The sequence below is a fragment of the Trichosurus vulpecula genome, chromosome 4 (assembly GCF_011100635.1).
Source record: "Trichosurus vulpecula isolate mTriVul1 chromosome 4, mTriVul1.pri, whole genome shotgun sequence".
Taxonomy (NCBI): Eukaryota; Metazoa; Chordata; class Mammalia; order Diprotodontia; family Phalangeridae; genus Trichosurus; species Trichosurus vulpecula.
Window position 1 is genome coordinate 98,202,020 of NC_050576.1, and position 15,544 is coordinate 98,217,563.

Below are 15,544 nucleotides of genomic sequence, written 5' to 3' on the forward strand. Positions count from 1 at the left end.
ATACTTCATCTTGGCTGCTACCGGATACATTTTTTAAAACAATTAAATTGTTAGTGGGAAATGACTAGTCTTTGGAATTGCTGTAAAATAAATTGCACTTTTCCAAAGCTCTCAATTATTGTCTTCACATTCACTCCAAAATCCTTTCCCAAGTTGAAATGCAATATTTCACCACTGACACTTAATCCATGAGGATGCCCTTGGAGATCTATTACTCCTTTAAAATAATTTACGTATGTTCCAGAATGATTGTGTTGTGTTGAAGGCCCTAGCAACATCCTTGGGGTTTTGTATCCATTTCAGGAGTAAATGTAATGGAAAACTTTGACATTTTGGTTTTGCTTTTGGACTACTATTTATTAGGAAAAAGATGTACTCCTTCAGTGTCCTTAAAAAAACAAGTATGCCATCCACATGGTTAATGCTATGCATAGATTGTTAGAATTGGAAGCAAAGTTAGAGATCACTTATTCCACCCTTCCATCCTTTCCTTCTCTCTACCTCCCCCAGGATTTTACAAATAAGGAGGCAGAGACCAAGGGTTCTGACTGGAACCCAGGTTTCTTCTCTGCCCTCCCCCTATAAGTTAATAGAGCTGGAGCTGGAAGGGACCTTAGAGATCATCTAGGCCAATTTCTTCATTTTTCAGATGGGAAAACTGAGGCCCAGAGAGATGAAAATGTTACACAGAGATTAAGTTATAGAGCTGGGACTGTAATTCTAAAGCTAATGTTATTTTCCTTTTAGCACACTGCAAAGGAGTCAAGGAAAACTGACTATTGTTTGAGCACTTTTCATTTTGCTGGTATTTTGGGAGTTGCTTTTCCAAGATCAGAGATTAAGAGATGAAATGGGATGGGTAGGGGGAGGTCATCTCATTTTACAGTTGAGGAAACTGAGGCCTAGAGAAGTTAAGTGACTTGTCCCCAAGGTCACACAAATAGCAAGCTGCACATCTGAATCTAGTTGCTCTGACTTTTTCCCACACACTGTCCCAACTTACAGTAAGATGGTGGAAAGTAAGATGTTTTCCTCCCATCCTCCAACCCCAGGTGTGGCAGATAGCAGTTCCAAGCAATTTGAATAACCCTGGTCATTTGCCTCCAGAGATATTTGCATGGATTTGAGACAACTAGGGAAAAATTAGTATTCCATTCTAGTCCCGGAGGGAGACACACTGTCCTGGTCAGTACCTTGGCCCTAGAAAAAAAGGACACTAGGCTTGGAGAGAGAGACAGCAAAGTACAATGGAAATGATACCTATTTGACTCCCTGCTTAGCCTCTCTGGGCTCTGCTTTGTTCATCCATGAAATGAGGGCATTGGACTGGATGAGCTCTAGTTCTAGAACCTGCTGGTCCTAAATAGAGGATCCTATGAATACAAAGGGTTACTCTGGAAAAGCCATTCTAGAATACTCAAACTGCAGTTTAGTTTCTCCATCCCTGCCTAAAGTGTGTGGGGGTGGGGAAGGGAGCTGTCTAGGTTTTACTTTGATGTGAAGTTATTTTAATTCAGCATTGAGTAAAGCCCTATGCAAGTAGGTGATTTTCAAGTCAGTATCTCAGGGAAAGAAGCATAGTGTAGGGGAAGCAGTGTCGTGGGTGGGTAGGGGGCTGGGGAAGGATACTGTCCTTAGTCAGATGACTTGGGTTTAAATCTCAGCACTTCCTGCCTGCAGACTTCGAATGAGTCACTTCATCTCTCTGGGCCTATCTTCTTATCTGTAAAATGAAAGAGTTAGTTCTGATCAGTGGTTGTCAGAATGTGGTTCAGAGATCCCTGGATGCCCCCAAGATCCTTTCAGAGGGTCTGTTAGGTCAAAAGTATTTTCATAATAATACTAATATGATATTAATTTTTAAATTTTTAATTTTTTTGTTGTTTTTCAATTGTGTCTGATTCTTTGATTCCCCATTTGGGGTTTTCTTATAGAGATACTGGAGTGATCTGCCATTTCCTTCTCCATTTCATTTTACAAATGAGAAACAGAGGCAAAGAGGGTTAAGTGACTTGCCTGGGCTCACACATCTAGTAATGTCTGAGGCCGGATTTGAACTCAGGAAGATTCATCTTCCTGAGTTTAGGCTGAGTACTCTATCCACTTCACCATCTAGCTCTCACTCTCTCTCTCTCTCAATACACACACACATACATACATACACACACACACACACACACACACACACACACACATACATACAATAGGATATTTTAATTGTTAATACCGTATAGTGACAGAACAGTGTGGGGTGTCCAGGGAGGACTAGCACTTCTGGTGTGAGATGCCACTGAGCCCTTTTCAGGGCCGCTCATCCACCTGTGGTGCCCACCTTTCACTCAACTCTCACCTGCGGTTCCAAGAAACTGTAGTACACATAGCAGCTATACCCTGGTAAAACCATCTTGTTAGATAGACTAAACCAGGTTAAGGGTAACTGACAGGCATCAAACCCAGTTGGTGAGTTAGGGGAGATGTTTACCCCAAGCTTGTGAAGAATTTCCCCAGTGGAATGGGTGGATTAGAACGATTTGTTCCAATGGCCATGAAGGGGACTGAAGCAGGCTCTGTGGAATGCTTAGAGCTTGGTCAGCAGTCACCATTTCAAAGCACAAAAAAGAGTGTGGGGGTAAATTATAGAATGAAAATATTTTGCTTGATTTGCAGAATGGTTGGTGGTGGAGTGATCAGTGTGGATGTGTGTTAAAAAAAAAATGGCAACTTGCTGACTGACAGATTGCTCCTGTACATTTAGAAATTTTTCTAGTCAGTTTTCCCTCTGGATGGAAATTAAGTATAAACAATAAACAAAAATATGCACCTTTCTTAAAATATAAAGCACAAGTCTGACCATGAATCCTCTTTACCCAAGAAAGCTTCATTGGCTCTTTATCTCTTCTCCACTTGACATTTCAAGTCCTTCACAAATTGGCTCCAATCTATTCTTCCAAAATAACTTCAAATTACTCTCTCTACACACTATGTTCTAGTGAACCTTGCTGTTACCCATACACAGTGGTGTTCTGGAGCCAGCTTTTACCAGCTTTATGTTTGGTAAATTTTCAGTGGAATAATTTACACCTTGGAAATCAGTAAACCCTACAAATTAGGGCTTGATTTATTTTCTTGTTGATTATCTAGACTTAAGAAAGTGCTGAATAAAATGTTAGTAACACAGATTAAACTTAAACATGTGCAATGCATACTTTTTCCCCCTCTGGAGAACATGTCATTGAACATTTACCAGTATACTCCTGTCCATGCAGGACATTTATTAAGCACTTACAATGTTCCAGACATTGTACTAAGCTCTGGGGATACGATGAGAGGCATGAGACAGTGCCTGCCTTCAAGGAGGTCTCAGTCTAATGGAGGAAGTCAACACATATCAAGACGCTGAACAGTGAGAGCAGATTGGGAAGGAGATTACCCAGGTGTGGGGTATGATGAAGTCCTTCAGCCATGGTGGAAAATGATCTGAGTTGGGGTGAGTTTCCCAGTTGATTTCATCTTGCGGAATAATAAGAGCTAACATTTATATATGTGTCAGGGCAGCTAGGTGTCAAAGCGCCTAGAGGGCCATCCCTGGAGGACCTGACTTTAGTTTCAGCCTCAGACACTTACTAGTTCTGTGACCCTGGGCAAGTCACCTAACCCTGTTTGTCTCAGTTTCCTCATCCATAAAATAAGTTGGAGAAGGAAATGGCAAACTACTCCAGTATCTCTACCAAGAAAACCCCACATGGGGTCACAGAGAGTCAGAAATGACTAAAACAATACAACTATGTATCAGGCATTGTGCTAAGTGTTTTATAAATATTATCTCATTTGATCCTAAAAACAAGCCTGGGAGGTAGGTGCTAGTATCATTCGCATTTTACAGATAAGGAAACAAAGGTTAAATGACTTGCCTAGGGTCACATAGCCAGTAAGTGTCTGAGGTCAAATTTGAACTCAAGACTTTGTCACTCCAGGCCCAACACTCTATCTACTGTACCACTTAGCTGCCCGATGGAGGTAAGGATGATGGAAGATGATAAGAAGTTTCTGGAGATGACGAATTCCAGGAAAGTAGCTGTGTGGGAAATGGTGAGAATTCCCTGGAGAGGCCCCAAAGTCAGAGGATAAATATGGAAATGGTTATCCCTTCCACATTGCAGCTTTCCCCATCGTGGTTTCCATACATTGCGGGTCAGCAAAGGAAATTAAATGGGAATTTTGGGAGGAGTTTTGGGGATGCCACAGATGACACAGGAAGGCCAGCAGACAACACAGAAAAAATTCTTTTTCATACCGTATTTTTACTTAACATTCACCTATATGTAGCCTATGACCAAATTGTTAACCTAAATTTTACAAGCATATACCATAAAAGCCCCATAAAAAAAAGAAAAAATCCAGACTTTGGTGGTATGAAGGGAGGGCCAACAAATTTTAAATGGATTTTCTAGATTGTGGGGGCGCTGTGCCCCTAACCTCTGTGATGTGGAAGGGATAATTGTATGTCATATGGCTGAAGAGAGAAGAGAGTGTGTGACCTGTTAGGCTATAACAAAATAGATCCTCCAGTAGGTCTGCTCATTGTTCTTGTTCCGGTGAAAGCCTAAGCTTTTGCATGGCTTAAAATCCTTTCCCTTTCCCATTCTGCTTGATGTGATCCTCTGGGCTTGCGGCTGCAAGTTGCCTCTTAAATCTCCACTGGTGAACGATCCCTGCTGTTTGTCAGCTTTTCTTCTTCTTGTACCGGCCTGGTGCCTAGTCCCTGGATAAGAATAATAATCCTGTACAAATGCTAATCCAAATAAGAATTTTCTGTCTTTTTTTTTAAACTAGCTCATATTTTTTTAAAAAATCTTATGTTTTCACACCATATATAGGAGAAGTGAGCCACAGAGAGGTCAAATAACCTGCCTAATGCCAAATAGCTGGCCTGAACAGGTGATACCAGTCAGGGAAGAAAGGATCTTGACACTTGGCAGCCTTACATTAAGGCCCATGCTGTATTGTAGGCACAAGTTGTGAGACAGGCTATAGCTATTTTCTGGTGTGGTGGAACAATGTCCATGATTCAGAGGCAGAAAAAGTAAGTTTAAATCTTGACTGTTACTTAATACTTGTGTGACTTTGGACAAGTCACTTTCCCCTAAGAGCCTTAATTTTCTTACTTGTAAAATATTGAGGATTAGCCTAGATTTCTATTGGTCCTTTCTGGCTTTAAGTCTTTTTATCCCATTTCAAGGCTTCAAATTTGGGGCGGGGGGAGGTATATTTCTTTAATGTTTATAATTCTCTAGCCCCTTTGGATTCTTACTTCAAAATAAGTATAGTGAACCTCAGGGTCCCTTTGATATACATGGAACCTTAGTACCAAAGTCCATTGGTATGGGCATTGATAGAGGGGGAGAGAGAGCCCTATACAAGTGGTCTTTGGGACTCAGGTTACATAGTTAGGTCACAGGGTCAGACCTGCCCTAAGAGAAATTAGATAAGCCCTTCCTCCATTTTGGGTCTTTTTGAAAAGGTGTGAATTCCTTACGCAATATGATTTTTTCCCCTTTTCCTCACTTCATATTGTCTCTGGGATTAGACCTTTGTTCTGGCATTTGGTCAGATTCATAGTTAATTCACTTATGTGTGGGAGGAGCTGGGAAGGGTCATCACATAGTTATCAGAAAAGACCAGAGAGAAAGATCAGACAGAGAACATGCAGTATGTCTAGATTCAAACAAGGACTACCCAGGGTAGTACTGTAAATCGGAGCATCTGGGTGGGATTTTTAGAAAGAATATCTTATTTTTGGTATGTTAACAATCAGAATGAGGTTTATTTTAAATTTAAGATTAGGGAGAATGTAGTCTTTTCTCCCTCCCTCACCTCCCACAAAGTTCTGCTGACTACCCTAGATTTACATCTGAAAAAGATATTCTGTTACAACGAAAGATATAGCAATGGTGTAGAGAGTTGGAAAAGAAAAACTATAGCACCAGACAGAGTGGGCCCAGCCCCTATCCATCTTTCTTGATTCTAAGGAATCTACCATTACTTGTACAGGGGAGTCATCCTACCCCATCTCCAAATTCACCTCCCTGGAGTTGGCAAAAAAGGTCAGTTGATCTTCAGGTCTTCAGTAGCTATAGGGAAGGAGGATAGAACCACCCCATGTTCTGTGTCCTTCCCTATTCTGTACCTAAGTGATCATTGTCAGATCTTAGTACTTATTGATGTCAAAGAGACAGACACCATGGAACTGAGCATGTAGTACACATAGGCAGTAGTACACTGAGTAGTGAAACTATATTGTTGATAAAGTAAGCAGCATCGTATTTGGTGTAGAAGCTGGCCAGGAGGTAGAGCACAATGGGAGAAAGACCGAGGAACTTTCTGGAGAAGGTGAACTGGACCCCATAGTCCATCTGCTCCCAGTGTATAAGAAGGTGGGCCTTGCCTTGGTTGGGGGTCTCAAAGGGTGACCCCTTCACAGTGTGCAGAAAGGTTATGGATGATGTGGGTCAAGGTCCAGACAGCTGGGATGCTGAGTAGAACCATGTACAGAAGCCCTACCAGGATGATATAGGCTAGCCAGAAACCTTGGCTGTTCATCATCCTTATGTTGGGGTTCATCTGGCTGTGGGCTACCCCTATGTTCATCCTGCCACAATAGTGAGTGACTTCTCTTTCCTTTGGTCTGTCTCCCTCAGTTACTGGTAGGGTGACTGCAATGAACCTTGAGCTTGTGAGGAGGAGGAAGGGAAGGCACTTCCCTGGTATACTGAAGCCTGAAAGATAAAAAAATGGGTTTTCTGGGATGAGGGTAATCAATAACTTTTCTTTGGCCTGAAGGGAATGGCCTTGTGCTAAGGATAGCAGCCCTAAGGGGACCTGGCAGGGGAAGGGGCCTTAAGAAGAAGAGGCAAAAGGGGGGAAATTGTGCACTTCACTTCCTTTCTACCGAGGAGGATTTCGGGCAGTCCACCCTTAGTACTCCTTGGGGCTGGGCAGGAGAGTCAGACAAGGCTCGAACAAGGGGAGGTGTACTAGAGAACCACACCTCTCCCCTTCCCTTCTCCAGTCTGGGGCAGCCAAGGACGACAATCTCCTTGCGGGGATCTGCTACTGGCCCCATTCTTTCTGGAAAACATAGGAAGCTGAGTGAACGTTTTGGGCCTTCTGCCCCCGGGGTAGGTGAGGAAGGAAGAGCTGGTGCTTGGGACACCCATTCTCTACTCTGGGGGCAATCTGCGGGAGGGGCATTCAGAACTCCTCCCTCCAGCTGAGCCTGCAGCCCACGCCTGAACCTAGCCAAGCTTCGAGTCCCAGAAACCCTTTGGCAGTAGCCGGGGGCCCCATCCCTGGGGCTCAAAGTTTGCTTCCACAGCCTTCCACCCCTCTTGGTGTGGTCCTCTCACTCCCCAAAAGAATATCTTGACAATGTGTGGTAGACTTCAGTGTGAGTACTTAAGAAAATATGCTTAAAATTTGATATTTTGTTAGCCCAAGGACTTGTAGTAGAACTAAGGATCTTTAGAGAAATACCATTCAAGTTCTGAATTTCCTAGAGGAAACCCAGGGTGGGGGCCCAAATCAAAGAGTGTGATTATTATGAACCTGGTGTTTTCAATATTTTTTATATTTCTTATGTCAGAGTTTCCATCCTCAAGATGAAGAGTCTGGTTCCATTTTGAGGGCCTCTCACTTCTCTAGCTCACCCAGATAACCTAAGAATTTCAGTATTTCACAAGGGTAATCATCAGCACCTCTTACAAGCACATAAGCTAACAAGACTCAAAAACATGGTTACATCTAAGCCCAAAGAAAGTAGTAATATTTCCCAATGAGCAGATCTCTCTTAGAAACCTCTTTAGTTTCTATGATTTGTAGTATTTCCACAAGTAGGTCACTAATTGGAGGATGCTGTTGCTTTCCCCCATAGATCCTTTGTCTTTACTACATTACAGATTTCCAGTAGCTCGTTCACCATTATTCTCCATATCCACCAGAGATTGCTGCTCCCTGACAGTGTTTCTTTCTATTCTTCTCCTCCACTGTTCTACTGAAGCTATCTTTAGCTTCCAGCAGGTGGAAGTCATCTCACCATATCTTTTGCAGTCCTTCCTTACTGAAGCTCAGATTGCATTCCATTTAGTTGTCTCTGCTTTTGGCTCTGGTTGCTACCTTCTCCAGTTTGGTAGCTCTTCTTTCCTCCAACAGATTGTGCTCATTACCCTTACTTTTCACTGCATAGCCCATGCTTTGCTCACTGCTTTCCATAGCTCTACTTTGTCCCAGCAGATAGTACTCCCCTCCTTTCCCAGGGAACCAGCTCCTTAACCTAGGCAGAAAGACAATAGGATTATCAGGAATGTATCTGCTACATCTCTCTCTCTCTCTCTCTCTTTCTCTCTCTCTCTCTCTCTCTGTATGTATGTATGTGTGTGTGTATATATCTGTCATTCTCATTCTCTTTTTTTGTAGATAGTCCCCAGAACACTAGACTTCACATAATAGGCTATTTGGGAGTATTCTAGAAACCCTTGCTCTTATATAGCACAAGCTGGCAAATGAATCTTTGTGTCTAAGATCATACAAGCTTATGGTGAATCACTACACACACACACACACACACACACACACACACACACGATCATTCAACAGGCATTTATATGAGCAACACACAGACAACCCTTACATTTGACTAGTTCAAGTAAAGACAATTTTGTGATTTGTATCACTTAGTGATACACTACAGTATTTTGAGTAAAACTTTCAGTCTCCTAGTTTGGGCTTGAGAATTATCCTATGAAAAGAAGCATTGTAGGCTTCAATTGCTTTGAAAATAGGTATTGCAGTCTTTCTAGAGAGTTGTTGATGATAATCACATTTATTTTAAAATCTACAATAAATTTATCCTGAGGGTTGCAGGGTATGACTTCTCTATGACCCAAACATAACTTCCCTTTATGATGTTCCTACAAGAAATCATAATTTATTAATTTCTGGTAGTTGTTTCTCTTTCTAAGCCCAGATTTTTGTAAACCCAACAGTTTCATAGGATCACATGTTATAGGATCACAGTATTAAAAGACAGAGTTCCAACTCAGGTCCTATGACTCCAAGGTCAGTGCTCTTCCCATTCTTTCATTAAGACATGATTTTCTCTCACATAACTAATTCTCAGAATTGGCAGATGTGTGTATTAAGATATTGAATGTGACCATCATCTTGGTCCTAGGAAGGCCAGGAAGTAAAAGTTTCATTTTTTCCCCAAGTTTTATGAACCACTTAGCCCTCTCCATCAAAGTTGTTTTTTTTTTTTTCACAGCTTTTATTTTTTTACAGTTTGCCTTGCCTTGCCTTTTTTTGGGGGGGAGGGGATGGGTAACTGTGAGGCCAGTCAGTAAGTGAAAGATCTTTGCTGCCATTCAATAGGCCTCAGGTGGAGCCAACAAAGAGAGGCTTGATTAGAGGCAGGCCCACACCTTTATGATGCCAATAAGTGATTAAAGACCTTTCCCACCCACTCAATAGACCTCAGGTGGGGCCAGTTAAGGGAAGCTTGATTAGAGGTTTGTTTGTAGGCAAGCCTACTCCCTTTACTTACTAGGCAATAAGCCTCAGGCCCACACTCTTTTGCTGATTGGATGTGAAGCCCTCAGGCCCTCAAAAGAATATATACACCCAGAAGGTAGCCATTGAGAACAGAGAGCAGCAGAACTGAGAATTCAGAAGTCAGAAGAGAAACCAGAATTCAGAACTCAGCCCAAGAAGAAAGAGTAAGAACTCTGAGTTGACAGAGCTGCAGAAGAGAGTGCTGAGCAGAGAGTGGAAATCAGGGAGCTTTGGAGACCAGAGAACTGAGTGGGGAGAGAAGGTAGGCAAGCAGACAGGATGCGTGAGTGATTGTTCACAGGAAGGTCCAAGCAAGGGGGAAGGTTACAGGATGACTTAATTCCTTGCTATATTACTGTGTTATAATTTCTTTTTTGCTACACTGAGGTGGGCTTACTGGTTTTGGAATATAATTACTGCTATATTGAATTGGAGTCATTGGTCTTGGGATTGGATTCTCTGGTGTCTAAATAAATGTTATACTTCCTCTGCCTTCTACCTAGAGAGTTTTTAATACTTTGCGATTCTGAACCATTCAGGTATGTTCATTCATCCTTGAGGTCATGAATCTTGCCTTACTGATACAGTAATTTAAAAGCCTTCTTTCCACAAAGAGAAAAAAAATTGATCATAGGTGTGTGTATTTGTGCATAGTTGTTTGCATGTTGTATCTCTTTTAGACTGTAAGTTCCTTGAGTGCAGAGCATGTTGTTTTGTATGTGTTTTTTTTTTTAAATCTTTTTACTCCCAGCATTTAGCACAGTGCCTGGCACATAGTAGGCCTATAATAAATACTTACTGACTTGACTTGATATCTTAATTTAAAGCACCAACAACTTCAAGATTGAGTTTTAAAAAGTGTTTTTCCCTTTAGGTTTGTGTTGGTAGGGGAGAATTCAGAAAAGGATAGGGCCTCACACTCCGGATCTCAAATACCACAATGTTAACAAGCCTCTCCCAACTAGAAAACTAACTAGTGATGTATATAAAAGTTGAAGTCAATGTCTGTGATGTATCGGTTTTTCTCAGGGAAATACAGGCAAGAATCACCATTTGTTAACAAAGACAGACATTTTACTTTGTTTCAAAGACGTCTTCTTTGTATGACCATTAGTTGTGAGATGTGCATAGAAGAGAATTTATTAATTGAACTCAGAACTTTTTGGTAGGAATTCCTGCATCAAATGCTGAAATATGTATTTTCTCTGTACTTTTTATTTCTACCTTCTCCCAATTATCCTTGCTATTTTTATTCATTTCTTTTAAGTGAAAGATTTTGAACCTACACTCTCACCTTTCATCAGGCTGCTGCTGAATTCAGCTTTCTCCACTCCCCACCCACTTGAGCAAGTTCAAACATTAGCCTTACTTACATCTTTTATTCTTCAAATCCGACATCAACAAATGAAAAAGTTTCTCTGGGTAATGTTTATTAGTTACCAAAAATGCACAGGTGTCAATACTACTTTTATAAAAAGGATGCTTGGATTACACTGACTAATTGAATATCATCCAAATGTTATGCTGTTGTAAAGTGTATTTTTGTTGTTGTGAGGGTCTATTTCCATGTACTTTGAGTGCCCATTTTCAGAAGAATTCTCTGTCCGAATGTTTGAATTCATTGGTCCTTCAGTTCAAGCCAAAGCTATGTAGATGGTAGCTCTTTTTGGAGCTGGGCTAGATTTGGTACTTTAGTCGTTTTCCTAGCCAGCATTGGCTATTGAATTTTAAGTGTCCCTTGTCCCAAATACCATTCAATACCTCAGAACAGGCTAGAGATGAGATCATCTATGTAAACTTTAAAGCTTATGTAAACATCAGTTATTGGTATCTCACTAGAAGAGTGATCTGTACAGAACAGATATTTAATAATTTTTGTTAAATTGAATTTAATAATCCATTGATCGACTAGCACATTATAGCCAATACTTGAAGAAAGTGGTCGGTGGGTGTCACTTGGTTATAATTTCAACTAGTACAAAAGAAAATGTAATGGTTTATCCATAGGCAACAATGAAAGATAATGAGCTCTCCTAATAAGTGGGATGGTGAATTGCTTCACTGTATTCTAAGCATTAATTATGATTATTAGTGGTATGAGTAAGCTAGGATTGTGATCCCAAGAAGAACATGGGCATTTCAGGGCCAATGCTTATGATTCCTGTTTATTTCTAGGGTGGCTCACAGGCCCTGAACCCAAATGGACTCTTGTACTCACCTGCTAGCTTGGCCATAAAATCAAACTGTTTTCCCAGACCTTAATCAGCCCTATGAGGGATATGCAGCGGATTTCCTTATCATCTGAAATGACTGAAAACAGATAGGGAAATGAAATGAAAGTGTAGCTGTTCTGTCTCCTGGAACATCCATTTTTTCTTTCTGTGTTTTGTCAGAAGAGATTTGTCTTTGGAGGGGGTACAGACTGGGGAAAAAAAAAGGCAAAGGTCATTGTTAGTCCAAGAGAGCCAAGAGTTAAGGCAGAGATTCCCCATAGGAAGTGAGGCTAACTTGGTCAGGTCATAATTAATCTATGTGGTTATTTCCTTGGTGCCCGTTTGCACTGAAGCCAATCAATACTCTGAAGAACAGAGGTCTGAATTTATTGTGCAGTGTTACAGTAAATGTTTATTGCCCTTTTAAAAATAAAATACACATTTTCCCTTTAGTTAAAGGCAGTTTAAGGTTTGGGGTGCCACATCTACAGAAGGCCTTTCCCGATCTCACCTCCCAACCCTATTCCTCAATTGTTTGTAGCCTCTTTCTCTTGAAATTACTTTGTATTATTTTGCACATGCTTTGTAGTTACACAGAAACATGTATCCTATATCATTCTCCATTCCTCCCTCAAACTCCACAATTCCAAAGGAGATAACTAGAGCTCAGGAATTGTTTTTCTTTTTCTTATGTTTTCCCAGCACCCTGAACACAGGTGTTTCTTAAATGTTTATTAAATTAATTTTAATTCTTTCAAATAGCTTTAGTTTCAAAGTTCATTACTAAGAAACTCCCATAATCCTTCCTGAATGGATTTGTTGGGGGAGTGAGGACAAATGGTTAAGATAAGCTGTGGTTATGATGGTGAGACAGTGAGGATTGTGTTTGATGCTAAGTTTACAGTTTAAGGTGAATTTATTCTACTCACCCCTCTGTGCTCCAGGTTTGAAATATGTACTCTTTCCAACTTTGTGTTGTGAAATTAGTGAAATGTGGTTTCCTGGTTGTTGTAACTTATGAAATTTGTCAGTGTGGAAGAGGTGGTATTGCAAAGCTTTAGGTTTATCTCATGCCATTCCCCTGCTGTGACAGTCTGACTGTATGTCTTACCCTGTTTATCACCTGTCTCCACCTTTAGTGAAGTGAACCTTTGGGGTGAGGGTTATATAAAGTATGTGAAGTACTTAGAGAAAGGTGCTCAATAAATCAAAGATTTTATTACAACCTCACTGTCTGACATGTTTACAGATTTACTGTTCTATAAAAGATGTTTGAGGTTTGTTTGTTTTTCTCTTCTATAGTTTTAAACATTAATCTCTGCCTGGGTCAACAATGGCGAATGAAGAATTATGGGGAGACCAAACTATTTTGAAGAACTTTCAGGAAGGCTGTAAGGCAATTCCTCTGCCCCCGAGTCTTTCTGAACCTTTGAGTCTCAGTTTCTTCATCTGTAAAATGAAGGTTGGAATGGATAAGGTCGCTTCCAGTCCTTAGATCCTACACGCCCATATAGAGATTTATTAAAACTATCCTAATTGCCCAAATGTTTGGGCAATTAAAAATTATTTTACAAAGTAATTACTAAAACAGATGTTCTGTAGAGAAATTCTCCCTATTATAAACAGGAACTTCTTAATCAGGTTTCCTTGTTATTTCACCTAAGAAATGCACTTAAAATTTTATTGATAATGACATTTTTATACAATTGTTTCTTCATAACTACCTGGTTTAATTTTCCTTTATGCTCTGATATGCTCAGATTACCTTCAAATATTATATTTTCCCATCCATCCCAAAGCTGCGTATCCTTCAAACTTCTCTATAGCTGTTGAGGGCACCTCTATCTCTCTAGTGACTAAGGTTTGTGACTTTGGGGTGATTGTTGACTATTCCCTTTCCCTCCCTCCTCATATCCTAGCAGATACTGAGTCTTGCTCATTATATTTCTACCATACCTCTCACATTTGTCCTCTTCTTTCCAGTCATATAACCTTTACCAAAGTTTAGGTCTTCATCCCTTCCTGCCTGGATTATTGCAATAGCCTTTCAATTGGTCTCCCTACTTCCAATCCATCCTTGACACAATTGCCAAATTTATATTTCTAAAACAGACAGATCTGACCATGTCACTCCCCAAATGAAAAAAGATTCAATGAATGAATAAAAAAGCATTTATTAAGTATTTGCTGTGTACAAAGCACTAAGAGCTAGGGATACCAATAGAAAAGACAATCCATCTCTCAAGGAACTCATACTCTAACAAGTGAAGACAACACCTATGGAATCTTTCAGCTGCAAGTCAGATGGAAAGGCCGCAGGGTGCTTAGGGTACAGAGGCAAGCAGTTGTTAATGTATTGTCTTTAATGTTATTCCTGCTGATAAAGCTATACAGTTCTAACATTGAACTATTTTCTAGAGCTAAGAACTTTCTTTTCCAGGTCTTTAGTAGCTATCACTGCTAAGAAAGGGACTGAAACACCTGTAGAAGAAATTGCCAGGTCTCTTCTCCACAAGTGTGGCTTTCCTAGATGATAGTTGTGTAGGCAAGGCGGGACACATGACTAGTGGTCTGGTGGGGTTGGGGAGCTCCATCTTCCCATTATGATAAAATACATGGAGCCCCCTCTCATTCTTTTGCTGCCCCTCTAACTTGGAATATAGGTGACTAGGGCTGGAAGTTGCCAGAGGAAATAAATAGGAGAACTGTACCTTAGAAACAGAAGAGAGAGGTGGGGTTAAGCTCGAGAACTGGATGTGAGGAAGATGACAACATTGCTCCTTGTCTGGGTTAGCTTTTAATTCTGCTAACCCTGCTCCATAATAACCATGTTCTTAACTGTAGCTAAGACATCCTCACCAGTCACCAGATAAACCACCAGCCCTCTTTATTTACCTTACTAAGAGTAAAACTACTACATGTAGCATTCCTATATGGGCACTGCTTCTGAGAGGAGGGAAATGATGACATTATACCAAGACAATGTGATGAGAACTCATTGAAATATAGTTTGTTCAGAAGGAGGTGGGGTTAACCATTGGGTAGAGGCTTAAAGCCAAATTCTAATTGGCAGGTCCTTAAATTCACTCAGTAGAAACCAGATCCAGTAGAAAGATGGTGAGGTATTTCCAGGTCATGTAAAAAAAAAACCAAGATGAAGGGTGAGGCATTTTTCCAGTCCCCTCAAACCCTTAAAACTCCCCCAAATAAGAATTATATGCAAGAAGTAAAGTAATTGCAGCAGTCTCCATAGGCCAAGAAGTAGAACAAGGTAACAACATCATGAATTAATAGCAGAGAAGGCTAATGCCCAAAATCATTAGCATCTCCACATAATAATAATGCCAAGAAGCGATAAGAAAAAATGAAAATCTATTCTAAATAACTGCAAATGCATAAAATATTTGGCAGTCAATCAAGGCACAAAAATACTTGTATAGATTCAATTACAAAGTGTTCTTAAGGAAAATAAAGAACAACTTAAATAGCTAGAATAATCTTCAGGGCTCATGGTTGAGCTGTGCCAACATAATAAAACTGAAAATGGTACCAAAATTAATTCACAATTTTAATGCTATACAAATCAAACTATCAAAGGGACACTTTACATGGTTTGATCAAATAATTACAAAATTCATTTGGAGAAACAAAAGACCTAGAGTATCAATGGAAATAATGGACATGGAAGGATTAAGACTTTAAAATAGACTAAAATGCTGTAGCTT

The 15,544-nt window shown here is 40.3% G+C and overlaps 1 pseudogene; it reads right to left on the reverse strand.

The window, feature by feature from the left end:
• Positions 1 to 6,208: 6,208 nt before the first annotated feature.
• LOC118849019 lies at positions 6,209 to 6,648 on the reverse strand (annotated as a pseudogene).
• Between the last annotated feature and the right edge of the window lie 8,896 nt (positions 6,649 to 15,544).